This window comes from Vulpes vulpes, chromosome 11 (genome assembly GCF_048418805.1).
Source record: "Vulpes vulpes isolate BD-2025 chromosome 11, VulVul3, whole genome shotgun sequence".
NCBI classification, from domain to species: Eukaryota; Metazoa; Chordata; class Mammalia; order Carnivora; family Canidae; genus Vulpes; species Vulpes vulpes.
Window position 1 is genome coordinate 77,893,812 of NC_132790.1, and position 16,585 is coordinate 77,910,396.

Genomic DNA, 16,585 nt, shown 5'->3' on the forward strand with positions numbered 1-16,585 from the left:
GGTGGTTGCTGAAGGCTGGGATGGCCGGGGCAATTTCTTAAAATGACAGTGAAATTTGCCACATTGATTGACTCTTCCTTCCATGAGCAATTTCCCTATAGCATGCGATGCATTTTACCTACAGTAGAACTTTCAGAATTGGAGTCGCTTCTCTCAAACCCTGCCACCGCTTTATCAGCTGAATTTATGAGATGTTCCAAATCCTTTGTTGTCATTTCAACAGTGTTCCGAGCATCTTCACCAGGAGTAGATGCTATCTCAAGAAACACTTTCTTTGCATGTCCCTGAGAAGCAACTGACTCCTCACCCGTTCAAGTTTTACCTCGAGATTATAGCAATTCAATATGATAATGAAAATGTTTGAAATACTCTGAGAATTATCAAAATGTGGCAGAGTCATGAGGTGAGCAGATTCTGTGGAAAAATGGCATCGATAGACTTGCTTGATGCTGGGTTGCCACAAGCCTAAAATTTATTTAAAAAAAAAAAAAGGCAATATCTTTGAAGCGCAGTAAAGTGAGGCGCCACAGAACGAGGTGCGCCTGAGTACACGTCCTTCTGGCCCCACATCTCTGGAGCACCCTGACCCATCCAGCACAGCTTGTGCGTGGCCAGCGTCAGGCCCGGATCTGAGGGCGGCGCACAGGGCTCTCCGGTCTGCTCTGGCGCTCATCCTCTGGCACCCGTGTTCTCCGTGCTGCACCCTGTGCCCCGCCTCACCGCCACCCCCAGTTGCTGGGTACATCCTGCTGCTGTGCTCTCAGCTTCTGAACGCGTCCCCTAGTGTTTTGCACTGTTGCGTATCCTGTGCTCTGCCTGTGATGTTTTCCTCTGCGCCCTGACTAGCTCTGTGATGTTCAGAGTGGGAGCCATTAGCCACATGTGGCTACCTAAAGGCAAATTAATAGTTAATAAAACTAAAGGTTCAGTTCTCCAGTCTCCTAGCCACGTTTCAAATGCCCAGGAGCTTCGTGTGGCTGATGGCCACTATTTTGGGATAGCGCACATAGAGTACATTTCTGTCATTGCAGAAAGTTCTCTTGGGCGGCACTACTTGGCTTTTACCCTCTGCCTGCTTACACTGAGGGCATGGGCCTGTGTAACTCTTGTCCTTAGATCCCCCGCCTCACTAAGCTTCCTTCAGCTTTGCTTGTTGGAGAATTGGACGAAAGCTACCAATGTCATTCTCTGAAAACCTGTGTGCATGGGTGTGTAAATCATAAACCTAATTCCGAGGTATTCATCAGCTTCCCTTAAAGGTCACCTGTGTCCTGTGAGCAAGTACTCTGTGTCTCATGAATAAATAAGATCTTAAAAAAAAAAAACAAAAAACTATAAGTGAGTAATGCTCATACCGCTTGCTTACGTAACAGCCAGCCCTTCCATACGGCCTTCTGGGTGCCTTGTCTGAGCACTTTGTATGTGTTAACTCACTCGTCACAGCAACCTCATCAGGTAGCTTCTGTTGTAACCTGCATTTTGCAGATGAGGAAACTGAGGCACAGAGAATTAAAGTGCTTCGGGTCACTCAGCCAGTGGGTGGCCTGGCCAGGACTTGACCCAGGCCATCTGAGGTCCAAGTCTGTGTTCCTGACTGCCACACCAAGGGCTAAGAACCCTGTCCTAGAAACCTGAGTGCCTTGAGGACAGAAATGGTTTATCCTTTGCAAATCTTCATGGCACATAGTAAAGGTGAAATGAATGCTTGATGGAAGGAGGGAGGGATGCTTGGGATTGAGTTACACAGGCTAAGGCATAATCGTCTTGGCTCTGGGACATTTGGATTCTTCCACTGGTTGTCTTCTCCTTTTTCTTTCTTTTATTGGCTGCAGTTTGTTTTTGACCCCTTAGAGCTGGGAGAGGTCCTGAGGCCTCAGAGCAGCTTTGCTTGGCAGTACCAAGTGGAAAGGTTGAGGGGGGCGGTGGATTGCCAGGAGCCCCAGTTTGCTTGGAGCACCCCTGTCAGGCTAGCTAGTGTTGCCCTTGCCTCCCAGAGCTGGGGGCCCAGCTGCTACCGAGGCCATCCCTGTCTTTTTCAGAGATCCCTAGGTGACTTGAAGTGGCACGGGCTCCAGTGGCCAGCGGGGCCCTGAATGCCTGTGCTCTCATGTCCCATCATTCTTCCTGACAGCGTGCTCCTGCTGGGGTCTGCTGGCTGTGGCCCCATGGGTATCTTTACCTTGTCTCATAGCTGACCCCCTAGCTTTTACAGATAATGAGCAAAGCAGGGAGCTAGGTTGTGCTCCCTCTTATTTATGTTCTCATTTTTTTTAATTTTTAAAATTAAAAATTTATTTATTGATGAGAAACAGAGGCAGAGACATAGAGGGAGAAGCAGGCTCCCTGTGGGGAGCCGGATGCGGGACTTGATTCCAGGCCTTTGGGATCAGGACCTGAGCCAAAGGCAGACGCTCAACTACTGAACCACCCAGGTGCCCCCAAGTCCTCATTTTCATTCGTGTCTCCCCGACCTTGAATTCCTTGGGAGGTCTTACCACAGGTAGAAATTAAAATCAAGTCATGCTGCTCCAAAGGCAGAAGATGGGCTGGAGGAGGGGGTTTGATATTTCAGTGAATCAGTTGTCCCTCTGGCTGTACTTAAGTTACCTGGCAATGAATGGTGCCAAGTGACCCGGGGAAGCCTGAAGCTCCAAGAAGGTGGGATGGGGTAGTCAAGGTCTTTGGCTCAAGAAGGGATTGAAAGTGACCTTTCCATGGTTCTCAGTGCACATTCCTCACTGTCCTGGAGGTGGTGGCTCACAGCTGTACAGAACATGGTTGCTGTGTTCAGAGAGTTTGTCATCTTGAGAAGACTCTGAAGAGCAGAATAATTCAAGAGACGTGGTGTCCGTATGTTCAAATGTTGGGCAGCTTTCCAAGTGTTTTTCCACATCCACTGCCTTGTAATGCGGCAGACAGCTGAAATAAGTATAGAAACTTGGTCCTGTGAATTCAGAGAGGGGAAGATTTCACCCAGAAACAAATTTTCTGGAGACCCACTGGGACCTAGGTAATCTATCTTTTAGCTTGGAGGAGGCAAGGTAGAGTAGAAGGGGGAATTATGTAGATCTTGAGAGGATGGCATTCACACCCCGCAATGTAGGGTATAGTGTTAGGTCATTATTCAAGTGAGTTTTCACATCATGTAAATGGGCATGTCCAAGGATAATTGTGCCCAGAGAGACATTAATCTGATTGTGTGAGCCACCGAAGGAAAAAAATCACAAGGCGCATTACAAGATTGACCACAAGGGAGTTGTTTGTGGCTTATCATTTGTACCCTAGCTTGGTACTTTAATTAAACGCATATCTCTTCCACAACTGCAGTCACAGGCTGCTAGGCTAACTTTTGGGAATTAAAAAAAATTCAGTAACACACTCCTTGCTCCTCTTAGGCTTCCTGGGTCACTGGTTATGCTCCTGTAGAGGTCATAGGAATTCCATGCACTATGCAGAAAGGAGACACTGCACTTCCTGGCCCTTTTCTGCTGTCTCACCAATTCCAGGGGTCCTTAGTTTGGGGGACTGGCCAGTCACTTAGCACATAGTGGTGGTCCTGGTGTTGAACTGTCCTACTGTTGCCTCTCCTCCCTCATTTCCCTTCAGGCCCCCTCAGTGAGCTTCTCTCAGTCTTCCAGACCAAGAATAGAAAGCCGTAAGAACCTTCTTGCCAACCATCCACTCCAGGTTGTGGAATGAGTGTTAAGGGAATCGCTTTGTCTAGAATGGGTGTGTCCACTGCTTATGTTAATGGAAGACTTATGGGAATGAAGCCAAGTGGCTGTGGGGTGCTGGCTGTGGAGACTAGTGCTGGCCGATATAAGGAAGCTCTCCACTTGAGAACTTCTTTTTATGGATCCCAGCTTGGTGGGGAGTGGCCATCAACAGATACTCCCATTATTTCTTTTATTTTGTGTCTCAGGGGTTAGGAGGAATGTTAAGGACTTTGAACCCATTTATTTTAGTCGTTTTAGAAAGCAGCCTCCAGATGGAGATAGGTGGAGCATAGGTAGCCCATGGAAGTTTGGCACATGGCATGCCCAGCAAGTGGGAAGATGGTAAGGAGGGCAGGTGAAGCTCTGGCCAGCTCTGGAATCCAGAGTTCGCCACCCTGTGGTGATCTAGTGATGTCTTTCTTTGTCATGGCTTATCTGTGTCACCTTAGATTCATTTATTTTTATTTATTTTTATTTTTTTAATTTTTATTTTTATTATTATTATTTTTTTAGATTCATTTCTTAATATGCTTTGAATTAGTTCTGAATGTGATTTGCAGGAGTTGGAGTCATTATTGTTTTGGGAATGGTGGGTATCTCCTGACCCAATCAACTGGAGACTGCTAATTAGTCTGCACTAATTAGTCTGCCTTCCCATGTCAGCAGAGTATGATCATGGCCTTCCTTGGCCAGATGGGATACAGGAGCCAGTGATGGACAATAATAACCCAAGTGTGCCTGGGAGAATGGCTTTGGGCGGGGATGTGTGTTCATCTCCTCGCTCGTCTTTGTGAGTGTTAAAGTATAAACCACAGCTCCTGCCCTCAAGAAGCTTTTGTCCTGCAGACTTTTGTGTGCCCAGCTGCTGTGGGGCAGTGCAGGTCAATCTGAATGAGTTCTCCATCAAGTGTTGGAAAACTTATCAGTGGAAGTTGAGGAAAGGAGGGAAACCTATAAGTCCTGGAATAAGGCTGTTCACTCCAAGGAAGAGGCTGAGGGATGACAAGAACTGTTTTTGTTGTTGTTGTTTTTGTCCTAAAAAAGAGGGTATGATTAACAAATGAGCTCAGTGTGCTGTAGTGAAAAAAGAATTCACAGAAAATGGGATGTTTGTGATGGGTTTTAAGGGATGAATAGAAGTAGCGAGGTGGAGACAAGGAGGAAGGGTGTGTGTTGCTGGCAGAGGGAATGGGACAAAAAAAGAAGGAGAGTGTTGAAGGAATGGTGAGGGGTTGGGCCTCTCTGGGTGGATGGGAAGTGAGAACCTGGGCTATGGCCAAGTTGTGTTGGGGGTGGGGAGAGTGTTAGAGAGTGAGGTCATTAGATGTGTATTTCAGAAAGATCACCAGGTGTCCTAAATGCAATTGTGTGAGATTAAATTGATACCATGTGGGGTTTCAATTGGCTCTGTGAGCTTGGAAGCTAGGAGATGAGTTGGAAAGTTTGTGAAATAATCTGGGTAAGAACCAATGCTGGAAACATCTGCCGAGGTTTCCTTAGGGTGCATTTGTTCCTTGGTGCAGATGCAGAACATGGGGGGAGGGGAGCTCGGGCAGGGCTTGTCAAGCCTTTGGATGCTCTACAGAGAAAACCTCTTGGCCACAGGGCTCTGCAGAGTGGGTGTGCAGATGGTGTGGGGGAGATTGTTTACCGAACTGAGGGTGGCCCAGAGGGTCCTGTGATTTCTCGTCCAGATCTAGGGAATCTGTTTTGTAAGCTTTACCACTGGAGAAGTAGAGCAATATAGGGCTCTGTGTTTGTGCTTTTCCTCCCCAGGTTGCTGGAGCCAGAGGGCTTGGGTTTGAGTCTTGTGTCCTTTCTTTCTAGGGTGTGACCTTGGACCAGTTTCTTAACCTCCATTTCTTTGGATGTAACATGGGCTCAATACTAACTTAACCAGGGGCACCTGGGTGGCTCAGTGGTTGTGTGTCTGCCTTTGGCTCAGGGCATGATCCCAGGGTCCTGGGATTGAGTGTCGCATCAGGCTCCCTGCATGGATCCTGCTTCTCCCTCTGCCTCGGTCTCTGCCTCTCTCTCTGTGTCTCTCATGAATAAAGAAAGAAAATCTTAAAAAAACAAAAAACAGAAAACTTAACCAGCAGGGCTAGAGGTGAGAATACCTTGTGTGTGGGGCATCTGGCACTCAGTAGGATTTAATAAACACCCCTGCCCGAGTTCCTCTGTTCTTCCTCAGGGCAATAGAAGTGGGGTGCAGGGAGGGGCAGGACTTAGCCAGGTCCCTGCAGTTTGGTTTCAGTCTGCCTTGCAAGTGCTTTGTGCCACACTGCTTTGTGGCAAGTGAGTCTATGTTTTTTTTTTTCTGTCTCTGCCAGAGACAGAGCTGAGAGCTTTTATTTTTTTATTTTTTTAAAAGATTTTATTTATTCACGAGAGACACAGAGACAGAGAGAGGCAGAGACACAGGCAGAGGGAGGAGCAGGCTCCATGCAGGGAGCCTGACGTGGGACTCAATCCCGGGTCTCCAGGATCACACCCTGGGCCAAAGGCGGCGCTAAACCACTGAGCCACCCAGGCTGCCCAAGAGCTGAGGGCTTTAATTCATAGCAGAAGAGATATACAGCTGGACTGGTTTGGCCATTAACAGGGTTTTGGGAGGCCAGTGTTGGACCCCCACATTCTGATGCGTCTTAAACATGGGTGGGGTGGGCTCTGAGAGGTTGGGAGCCCTTGGAGACCTATTCTTGCTTGTACAACATTCTCTCTACTTGGCCTCCTTGGCAATCTTACTGGTTTTTCTTTGGTTTGATTATTTCACTTAAATTTAGTCTTTAGTGAGGACAACTTTTGACAGATAACCTTAGTTCTGTCTTTTCGGTGAGTAACATTTTCTTGAGTTGTGTGATTATGGGGCAGGTAAATAGCCAAGTCTTCAAAAAACATTTCATTACCACTTTTTATTTTTTTAATTTTTAAAAAGATTTTATTTATTCATGAAAGACAGAGAGAGAGAGAGAGGGGCAGAGACACAGGCAGAGGGAAAAGCAGACTCTATGCGGGGAGCTCGACATAGGACTCGATCCCGGGTCTCCAGGATCACATTCTGGGCTGAAGGCGGTGCTCAGCCACCCGGGCTACCCTATACCACTTTTTAAAAAAATTTTTATTTATTTATTCATGATAGACAGAGAGAGAGAGAGAGAGAGAGAGAGAGAGAGAGAGAGAGGCAGAGACACAGGCAGAGGGAGAAGCAGGCTCCGTGCAGGGATCCTGACGTGGGATTCAATCCCGGGTCTCCAGGATCACACCCTGGGCCAAAGGCAGGCACCAAACTGCTGAACCACTCAGGGATCCCCCCATACCACTTTTTATGATGGCATATTTACAAGTCTGTAGCAAAGCAGAGAGAATAATCAGTGAGTGCCCTGTACCCTTCACCAGCACCAGCAGCTAACATCTTGCCAATCACATCTTCTCTCCTCTCGTGTTTTCCTATTTTGAAACTATTCAGATATGGTATAACTTCAACCACAAATACTTACATATTTTATCTCTAATAGATAAAAATCTATAAGAGATCACATTTTCACACCTAAGAAAATTAAAGTTCTTGTAATATCCTCCAGTACCTGATCCTCCTTCAGATTTCCCCAGCTGTATTAAAAATGCCTTTCTTACTCTTGGTTTAAAGTATTTGACCTGACACAGCTGTTTTTTTTTTTTTTTTGACACAGCTGTTCTATTTTAACTTGACAGTGTGGACCTCCCCTTTGCCCTTGTATTATGCTGTTGCTCAACCCAGTGACATAGCTTTGAGTTTACAGAAAGAACTATGTGGTAGATAAAGAGCAAAATGATAGCTGATGGAAACATGCCTCGAGAGACCATTTTGTTAACTTTTTATTTTGGAAGATTTGCAGACATGCACAACAAATGCTGATGGCAGAAGCAAAATAGCTCAGGGGTTAATTTGTCTGCTGACTGACTGTTTGCACCTGTTGAAGCCAGAACCACATTCTGGAATGACCTTGTGAGTCCTGTAATTATGTATCCTCAGTACTGAAGACAAGGCTCCCTGGGAGTTAGTAGAGGCCTTGGCATTCCACTCTGAGAAGTCTAATGACTTGTTCAAGGTTGTAGACTCAAGACAATGGCCATTGCCAGGAATAGACCATGTTGCTCCCAGTTCTCTGGAGTTCTCTGTGGTGTGCTGCCTCACAGTAACCCAACTGTCTGTTCTATCAGGTCCAGGTCTGTGCAGGGCTTGGGAGGGTTTCTTTTGTTGGCGCTGTGGTTATCTGTCTCTTTTTAAGGATTTTATTTATTCATGAGAGACACACACACACAGAGGCAGAGACATAGGCAGCGGGGGAAGCAGGCTCTCTGTGGGGAGCCTGTTGTGGAACTCGATCCCAGGACCCTGGGTTCACGCCCTGAGCCAAAGGCAGGCCCTCAACCACTCAGCCACCAAGGCATCTCTTGGCACTGTGGTCTGTTAAGAGCTGGGGTCCCTGGGGGTTGGAGAGCTGCACAGGGGGGCCAGTTTGTCCACCTGGTGTTGGAGGGCCCATCTCTCTGGAGAGGAGACCCTGGAATTGCTGGCAGCTGTGTGCACGGTTGCCAGTAGGGAGGGCTGTGCCTGCAGGGGCAGCGCTCAGGGGTGAGGGCCAGTCGGTCCACTGGAGAAGAAGAAGTAGGGGATCAGAGCTTTGCTCCAGGGGTGCCTCACGGCTGCTAGCCTTTGATTCCCTGGCCGTGGCTGAGAGGAGGAAGTGCCGTCCTCTCTTCTGACATCCCAGTTCTTCATATGCCCACTCTAGGCTTCTCCATCCTCACAGGAAACAGCAGCTCCTGACGAGTGCAAAGAACTGTCATGAGATGTAGTTAGAGTTTGTGGATGCCCCCCTCGCCTCCCCACCGCCCTGCAGCATAAAGCAGCACTCTCCACCCCCTTAACTTGCAGGGCGATGATCAGGCCCTGGGTCGTGGCCTGTCGTGGCCTGGGTCCACCTTGTTTTTCCCTGGGAAGGATGGGATGACTTCTCCTGGTTGGTGTGTGTGTCCCTCTGGCCTTCAGACTGGGCAATCTTGTTGCTGGATATGTCCTGGGAATGACTGTGTGGGGCGCCAAGGCAGAGAGGGAGATCAGTTTGAATGGGCTTGTGGAGAGGAAGGTACAGCAGTGCTGAATCTGGGGAAACCCTTCACAGCAGAGGAACTCAGAATTTGCATGCATTTGAAGAATTTAAGAGCTCAAGTATGTGACTTGGGCTCTAGAGCAAGCCCTTTTACTTGTTAGGCTCCTGAATTTTCTTCCATAAGAGCAAATGATGGGTTTACATTGCTTCTACCTCCTTGAGCCCAAAGACTTGGTGATGTGATGCTGTGGATGAGGGATCCAGATGTCTTGGGGGCTCCTGGGATGCCGTTGGGTCATGTGGGCCTTGACCCTGGACGTTGCTGGCGTCCCCTACCTTAGGCCTCTGCCTCCAGTCCAGCCCCAAACTCTTGCCAGCTGATAGTTCCGTAGCCAGCAGATGCTGCTCCCAACCAGCAGGTGTATGAGAGCAAGAGGAAGCCCAATGAGGAAGTGGGTGTCATCCTGCTAGCTGGGGTGGGTGGGAAAGGCTGGGCACCTGTGGTGTCCCTGCAGCAACAGAAAGGATTTGGTTTGGGGGCCTGCCAGGGTGTGTTGTGCACGGCTGGAGGCCATGTAAGCCATTGGTAGTTGAAATGGGATAGGGCTATGTGAAGGGATCAGAGACCTGCTCTTGCTGACAGGCTCTGAGATGCTGATTTGGACTAAGTAGCCCCCAGTGCCCTGGGGAATTACAAGGCCTATACCTTCCTTCTGCCAGAAGCTTTTGGCCAAACTGGGGAGGTTTGGTGGGGTGATAAATGGTGCCAACCGAAAGCAGAGGGACAAGTGGCACATGAGTGGAATGGGAAGCGCTTGGGTCTGATACGTTGCATATGCTTGGGTCCAGAGGTGAGTTGTAGGCAGATGCCCAGCATGGAAGACAAGCCAAGGTGGACACAATCCTGGATGAACCTCCCCAAAGCTCCCCAAACCCTTGAGTTAGATGTACCCCTGGTCAGTGTGAGGCCTTGGGTGACCACAGAGAATGGGAGATGGTCCTGCCAGAAACAGGGCCACAGCACCCTACTGAGGGGCTAGGCCTTCTCCACATTCAAGGTCTTGCCACAGTGTATCCTCCAGGTTCCTTTATTATGGGGTTTTAACTGTATGATTAATCATCTAAAGCAGGAATGCAGATTGTTTTATTTTATTTTTTTTGAAAAAGATTTTATTTATTCATGAGAGACACTGAGACAGAGGCAGAGCCATAGGCAGAGGGAGAAGCAGGCTCCATGCAGGGAACCTGACGTGGGACTCGATCCCAGGTCTCCAGGATCATGGCCTGGGCTGAAGGCGGCGCTAAACCGCTGAGCCACAAGGGCTGCCCCAGATTCTGTTTTAATGAGTACAGCAAGTTCAAGAATATGGATGATAGCTGATATATTTGGTCACCCTTCATTTCAGGGTTACACAGTATCTAGGCCTGTGCTGTCTAGTTGGACTTTCCAGTGACGTTGGGAACGTTCTTTATCCTCACTGTCTGGAACGTCCACATATGGCCGTGGAGCCCTTGAAATGTGGCTAGGGAGACTGAGAAACTGACATTCTAATTTATTTCATTGTAATTAATTTAAATATACATAGCCACATGTGGCTAGTGCGTCCTGTATTAGAGAGTAGTCCTGTATTAGAGAGTACGGTTCTAGAAGAACCTAAATACAAATGATAATACAAAGTACAGCAAAGAGTGTAATAGAGCCCCAGTTCTTTGCCCAGTTTCTACGGTGATTAAGCCATGGCCGACCTTACTGCCCCCCTTCCCCCCAAATCTCCGACTCCTCTCTTCTAGCTGTGTTGTTTGAAGCACATGATAGCTTTTTAATTTTTTATTTTTAAACAGCTCATCTTTAACCTCGGGACAGAGTCTGATCTGACCTTGATTTCTCTAATCCCGTGAGGCTCCTTTGACACCAGGGTCCATTAAAGAGCTGTGGGGCCTGTCCTCTGAAACAGCTGCAGGCCCTATGTTCTATCTCAGAACCGTACACAGACTTATTATGATTTTCATGATACACACACCATGGACCTTTTATTTAGAATTAGAATCTATATCATTTACTATATTCTGTATTATGCATTTTGTTAACCGATGATGGCTTAACCTGTACATGGTAACAGTCGGGACTGAGTAAAAGTTATCCCATATGCTCAGCAGGTTTTTAGGTCTGTACAAAATTGACCCAGGAAAATTGAGTTTGATAGAAATAATGGAAAGCTCCATGGCACAGGCTGTAATTAATAAAATGTGATACAGATGAGATTGTTCAGTGAATCAAATCTATTGAAGTAGAAAAGAACGGATTCTAATAAAAGCAACTTTGAAGAAAAATGAAAAAATTAGAAACACTGGAGATGAAAAGTGATCAAGGAACTGAATGGACTTCATGGAATTCTCTCTAGAAAATGCTTCCAAATGAAAATGTATCTACTCTGGGGTAATTCTGATGAAAATGTTTATATCCAAAACATCCTGGAGAGCTGAACGGCCGCCTCCTAGACCTTGGCCAGCCTTCAGTTAACCTCAGACACAGGTTTGAAGCAGGTGTGGAGGGACAGGAAGTTTTTCAGAATTGAAAGGCTCAGACTGTCTGGCAGCTGGTGCTGACGGGGCTTGCCCAGAATCCACGCGGAAGAGTGGAGCTTGAATCACACCGAGAACGGATGCCCCTGTCTGCCGTCCCCTTTGATGTTCATCCCGGACGTCCCTCCTTCACTGAGGCCAGCAGGGTTTTTGATCCCACGTTCAAAGGTTTTGGTTTCCTCAGGTGGCTTGGAGAGGAAACTGGGACTTCATGAACTTCTAGCTGGAGGATGCGTCCTTCCCAGCCACACATACAACATTCACTGTAAAGAGGCAACGACAAAATTGTATCAGGTTTGAAAAAGGAGAAGAGAAAAAAACAAGGATGGAGGGTTCCCTGCCAGTGATTGCTGGGTGCAGCCACCCAACCAGGACGCCCGCGGGCCTGGGGCCAGTGCAACAGGAGCACGGACCCAGCCGGAGAAGCACCTCCCTCTCCGCGGTGCCCTGACCTCTGGCAGCCTCTGCCCCTCCCAGGAGGGTGTTTCCCACCCACTTTATTTTTATTTTTTTATAAAGATTTATTCATTCCTGAGAGACACAGAGAGGCAGAGACACAGGCAGAGGGAGAAGCAGGCTCCATGCAGGGAGCCCGATGCGGGACTCGATCCCAGGACCCCGGATCATGACCCGAGACAAAGGCAGATGCTCAACCACTGAGCCACCCAGGCATCCCTCCCACCCTCTTTAGAAGAAGGTGGGGTACCCCCATCTTTCATTTTCTGCCCCAGCAGCATCCAGCGGTTTCTTAAGACTGGTTGCTCTGTAATTGCTTCCACTCCCAGGAGGACCTGGCCCTGGACTGGGGGTGTGATTTTGACAGCTGCTTCCCTGTGTCTCGTCCATCCTCCTTGCTTCTCTGTCGGTGGGACCTCAGTTGTTCCCAGGAGCAGGTAATGGAGAAGTTAGGCTCAGCAGGCATTGGGGATCAGCTTCTGGACCCCGCTGGCCGCACGCTGGCTCCTCACTGTGGATGCTGCGCTCTGGGGGGCAGCGTGCTCTCCGTGTGGGTGACCTGGTTTCTCCCTGCACACCCCCTACCTCCTTGGATCTCTGTGTGTGCCAGTGGCCAACGTGGCCTTGGTTTGGGTGCAGAAGTAAGACCGACCTTAACTTAACCTCTTTGTGAGGATGGTTTATAACCTCTGTAGGCGGTATTTAATAAAAATCTGGAACGAAGGCTCTGGGTTTGAGCCTTGACCTCACCCTCATTAACTGTGATTTTGTGATTTGGGGCAATTTATTACACCTTTCTGAGTCTTGGTGTTCTTTATAAAGTAAGGATGATAACTGGACTGAACTCCTAGCATAATTTTGAGATTGAAATGAGATACTGTACTCAGAACGTCTCCCACACCTTACCTGACCCTGGATAAATGCTCAAACAGTAACTGCTATGATTGCTGGCTTATAACCCTCTGTCTCCACACTTAAGGGTTTGCTAGTACTCAGATACAAGATTGGTCTCATCGTAGGGGCGCTCTCCGTGACTTGGAGCTACCACCAGCTGGAGCGTGGCTTTGGGAATCCATATGACAAGACTCCTTTCCAGTTTCCTTAGCTGACCAGCTGGTGTGTTAGTGGCCCTCGCATGAGCCACAGGTGGGAGGCACTCTGAATTCTCATCTCCTCTTTGGCCTACTGAACAGCTCTTCTTGCTATGCATGAGTTACAGGTGGATTCTCCAATCGTCCAATGTTGATGTCCTTGCCGAAGTTATGCAGGTTGGAGGTAGAATGACGGTCAGTGATGGAGAGATGTCATCCCGTTTCCATGGGTCAAGGGTAGACTGAAGCCTCATATGAGAGGTTAGAGCAGGAACAGCCACATTTAGGGGTCAGGAGCTCTGGTTTCCTGGCACTGAATAGCTGTATGACATTCAGCAAGTTGTCTTGTGTCATTCAGCAAGTGTCTCTGGGCCATCTTTTGAATGCTGAAGGTCTTGAACTGGATGGTCTGTGAACTTCCTTCTGCCCTGACCCTTTGTTGCAACCAGTGCAAATGTCCACCACCTGATTTGTGGACACTGATGGGTAATATATTGATACTAGGGTTTAGGTCCTTTTTAGGGGGTTGAAGGTAAAACATGTTGGCATCGTTGTGCCGAAGATGTCCGGGTGTCATCTTTCATACACCAGTGAGAACCAGATAGCCAGCTCTTGTTGGGAGTGTTAAGTCAGCCAATGATTTTGAGGTCCTGTGTCCCACTATGGCACTTGGGAAGCAGTCTCAGAGTTAACCGTCCCCAGTTAGATATGTGTAAACTCATGGATGCCTCCTGTATTACCATGACCTAGCCTGGTGCCTGACACCTTCTCCTTTGACGAGTTTTCTCTGGGGAAACCTTTGACAAATCATTCTCTCTTCCCTATGTTCCCATGGCACTTTACACCTCTGTTACTGTCACAATCTGTCTTGTATTGGAGTTTGTTCTGAATGTGTCTGTTTTCTCGACTGATTTGGAACCCCTAATTTTGGGGTGGATCCCTCCCTTCCAGAAATTAGTCACCAGGAGGTTCCTTAGCAATGCTGAATGTACTATATCCTGCTAGCAAGGGGATGATAGACTGTTCCCTCCCCTTGTGTATGCACCTGCCTGGTCCTTCCTTGTGAATGTGGTTTTAGAAAATGTTGGATGAAATGCCTTACAAAGAGGCCATGAGCTTTGGGCTTCTTTAGGAATCCCCCCAAAAGGTTGGTCCCTTGGGCTTAGTAGCAGTAAAATGGACCGGGAGCAGCCAGAAAGAAGTTGAAGGAGATTCGACAAGTCTGTGCTAGTTACTGTAGTCACTTCTGTTTTGAAGAATAGCTCAGCTGTAGAGAGGGGAGGTGTGTTATCATTTAGCATTAGATTTGAGTGTAACAGAAAACATCAGCCTTTATTTTTTCTGTTATTTAAAAAGTCAGGAGGTTTGCAGTCCAGTGCAGGGACCTAACTTACTCATTGGGAGAATTGCCTCATGATCCATCCAAAATGGCTGTTGAAGCACCAGCCATTGTGTTCATATTACAAATGGAAGACAAAGCCGCCTTCTTGGAAGGCTCACTCAGTGTCCATTTACATCTCATTAGCTAGGAAGAAGTTAGTAGCTATCTTCATGGCTGGGGAAGTAGTCTTTAGAGACACATGGGCTCTCTTACCAGGAAAGATGAAGAGAACGGACAGTGGTGCTGAAGAGCCACCTAACACTTGAATGAATGAGTAGGAGGATAAATGATGGAGAGATGCCATCTGGTTTTCATGGGTCAAGGGTAGACTGAAGGCTCACGTTAGATCTTTGATATGACAAAGCAGGCACGTTTCTGATACTACCAGCCTTGTGGAAAACTCAGAAACTCCATGGACTCGACAGAGAGCATGTTCTTCTAAAGGCCCCTTCAGATGGGCCTCCTTCCCCCTCTTTGTAGAGATCTGGCTCCCCCATTAGAACTATCCAGATGCAAGATGGTAGGTGAAGGTGGTACTGGGTCTGTGGCAGCAGCCGCATTTCAGCTCTTTCTTTTGTTTGTTTGAAGAAAGAAAACTTCATAATTCAAGCGAGGAGACCTGGGGGAAGAGACTTTACCCTTAAATGTTGCTGAATTGAAATACTAAAATTTCCTAAAAGACACAAGTACAGATCCCACCTTGGGAAATGTTAGAATCCTGTAGGATTAATTCTTGTCTGCTGGTGTTGGTTGGAAGCCTGTAGGTGGTCTGTGGGGGAGGTTGAGGGCAGCTTTGAAGTGACAGGTCGCCGTGCTTCCCCACAGTTGCCCCACAGTGCAGCTAGCTAGGCAGATGAGGGCCCCACCAGGGCAATCCTCTCATGGGACACCCACATACTGGCCTGGAAGCTCAGGATCTGGAGCAGCATGTCCCATGCGGAGAGCATGCTGTGCTGTCTTGTTACCATGCGGTGGGCTGGTCAGTTCTGTAGGGCCGGGCCCCTTGTCCCCACCACATAGCAGATAAGGGGCTTGGTGTGGGCGTGTGGGCATATGGCGTGTGGCTTGGGGCCACACAGTGGTTCACTGCAGGCAGGCAGGCCCCTGGGCCACTGGTCGAAGCATCAGCCTGGTGTTCATTCAGGCTACCATTCTTGATTCCTTTTAAAATTTGATAGCAGTATATGTATTTTTATTTTTAATTTGGTTTGATTTGATTCCTTGCTGTCATTAGTTTCAGGTGTACAATATAAGAAGTCAGCAAGTCCATATAGTAGTCGGTGCTCGTCAAGGTACATGTCCTCTACCTGTCTTTGTCAAGGTCTCCTTCAGATACTGTGGTTCATGAGGCTGCTGCTTCCTGGACACCTCCCCCCACCCCCCCTGCGTTTTTTTGAGATTATCTTGTCTTTCAGTCCTCCGTTCTGGATCATTCTCTTTGCAGGAGTAGCCCTGGATTCCCTCCCCTGGAAGTAATTTCTCCTGGACCCCCTCCTACCGTCTATCTCCCTCCTGTGGCGTGCTCGTGCACAGCTCCTTAGGACACATTCTGGATGTCCACTGCAGGCCTGTTTCTGTTCCCTGACCAGATGGTCATCCCGGAGGGTTGGGTTGGGTGTGGTATGCAGCGTATGTGTCCACTGTCCCCTGAAGTGTGGAAAGTGGCACCCTCGAGGTCACAGAGCTGTCCCTTGCCTTGGGGGCTGGTACGTTCCAGTCTTGCGGTTCTCCAAGACTTCCTCTAAGTCACGTGAGGCTCACCCTGAGGATGGATGGGGCCCCCATTGTTCCCCTCTCTGAGTCCCAGGGGCTACCCCATGGATGTCCCCAGGGCTTATGTAACTGATCTGGTTAACCAAGGGTGGGTGGGTCAGATGCTGCAGTGGGCCAGTGTTTGGCAGTGGCTTGCTTGGACTCTGCAGGGAAATTCAGTCGTGGCCAGAGGGTGTTGTTGCTGATTCCTGATGCAATCTCCTGGGCCACTCTTGGGGAAGATGAATTTACTGTCCAAAAAAAATAGCATGTGAGCCAATTATGTAATTTTAAATTTTCTGGTAGTTATCGTAAAAAAGTCAAAGATGCAGATGAAATTAATTTGAGTAAGGTATTGTACTGCCATTTCATCATGTAATCATTATGAAAAGTGAGATCACTAACAATTCTTTTTTTGGGACTGTCTTTAAAATTTGGGGTGCTTTTGGGATGCCTGGGTGGCTCCGCAGTTAAGCATCTGCGTTTGGCCCAGGGGTGTGATCCTGTAGT

General features: G+C 48.1%; 1 protein-coding gene across 8 annotated transcripts in view; it reads left to right on the top strand.

The window, feature by feature from the left end:
- Positions 1 to 16,585, top strand: part of SH3BP5 (SH3 domain binding protein 5) — a 111,285-nt gene that overhangs the window by 79,704 nt on the left and 14,996 nt on the right. The gene's annotated exons all lie outside the window — the stretch shown is intronic.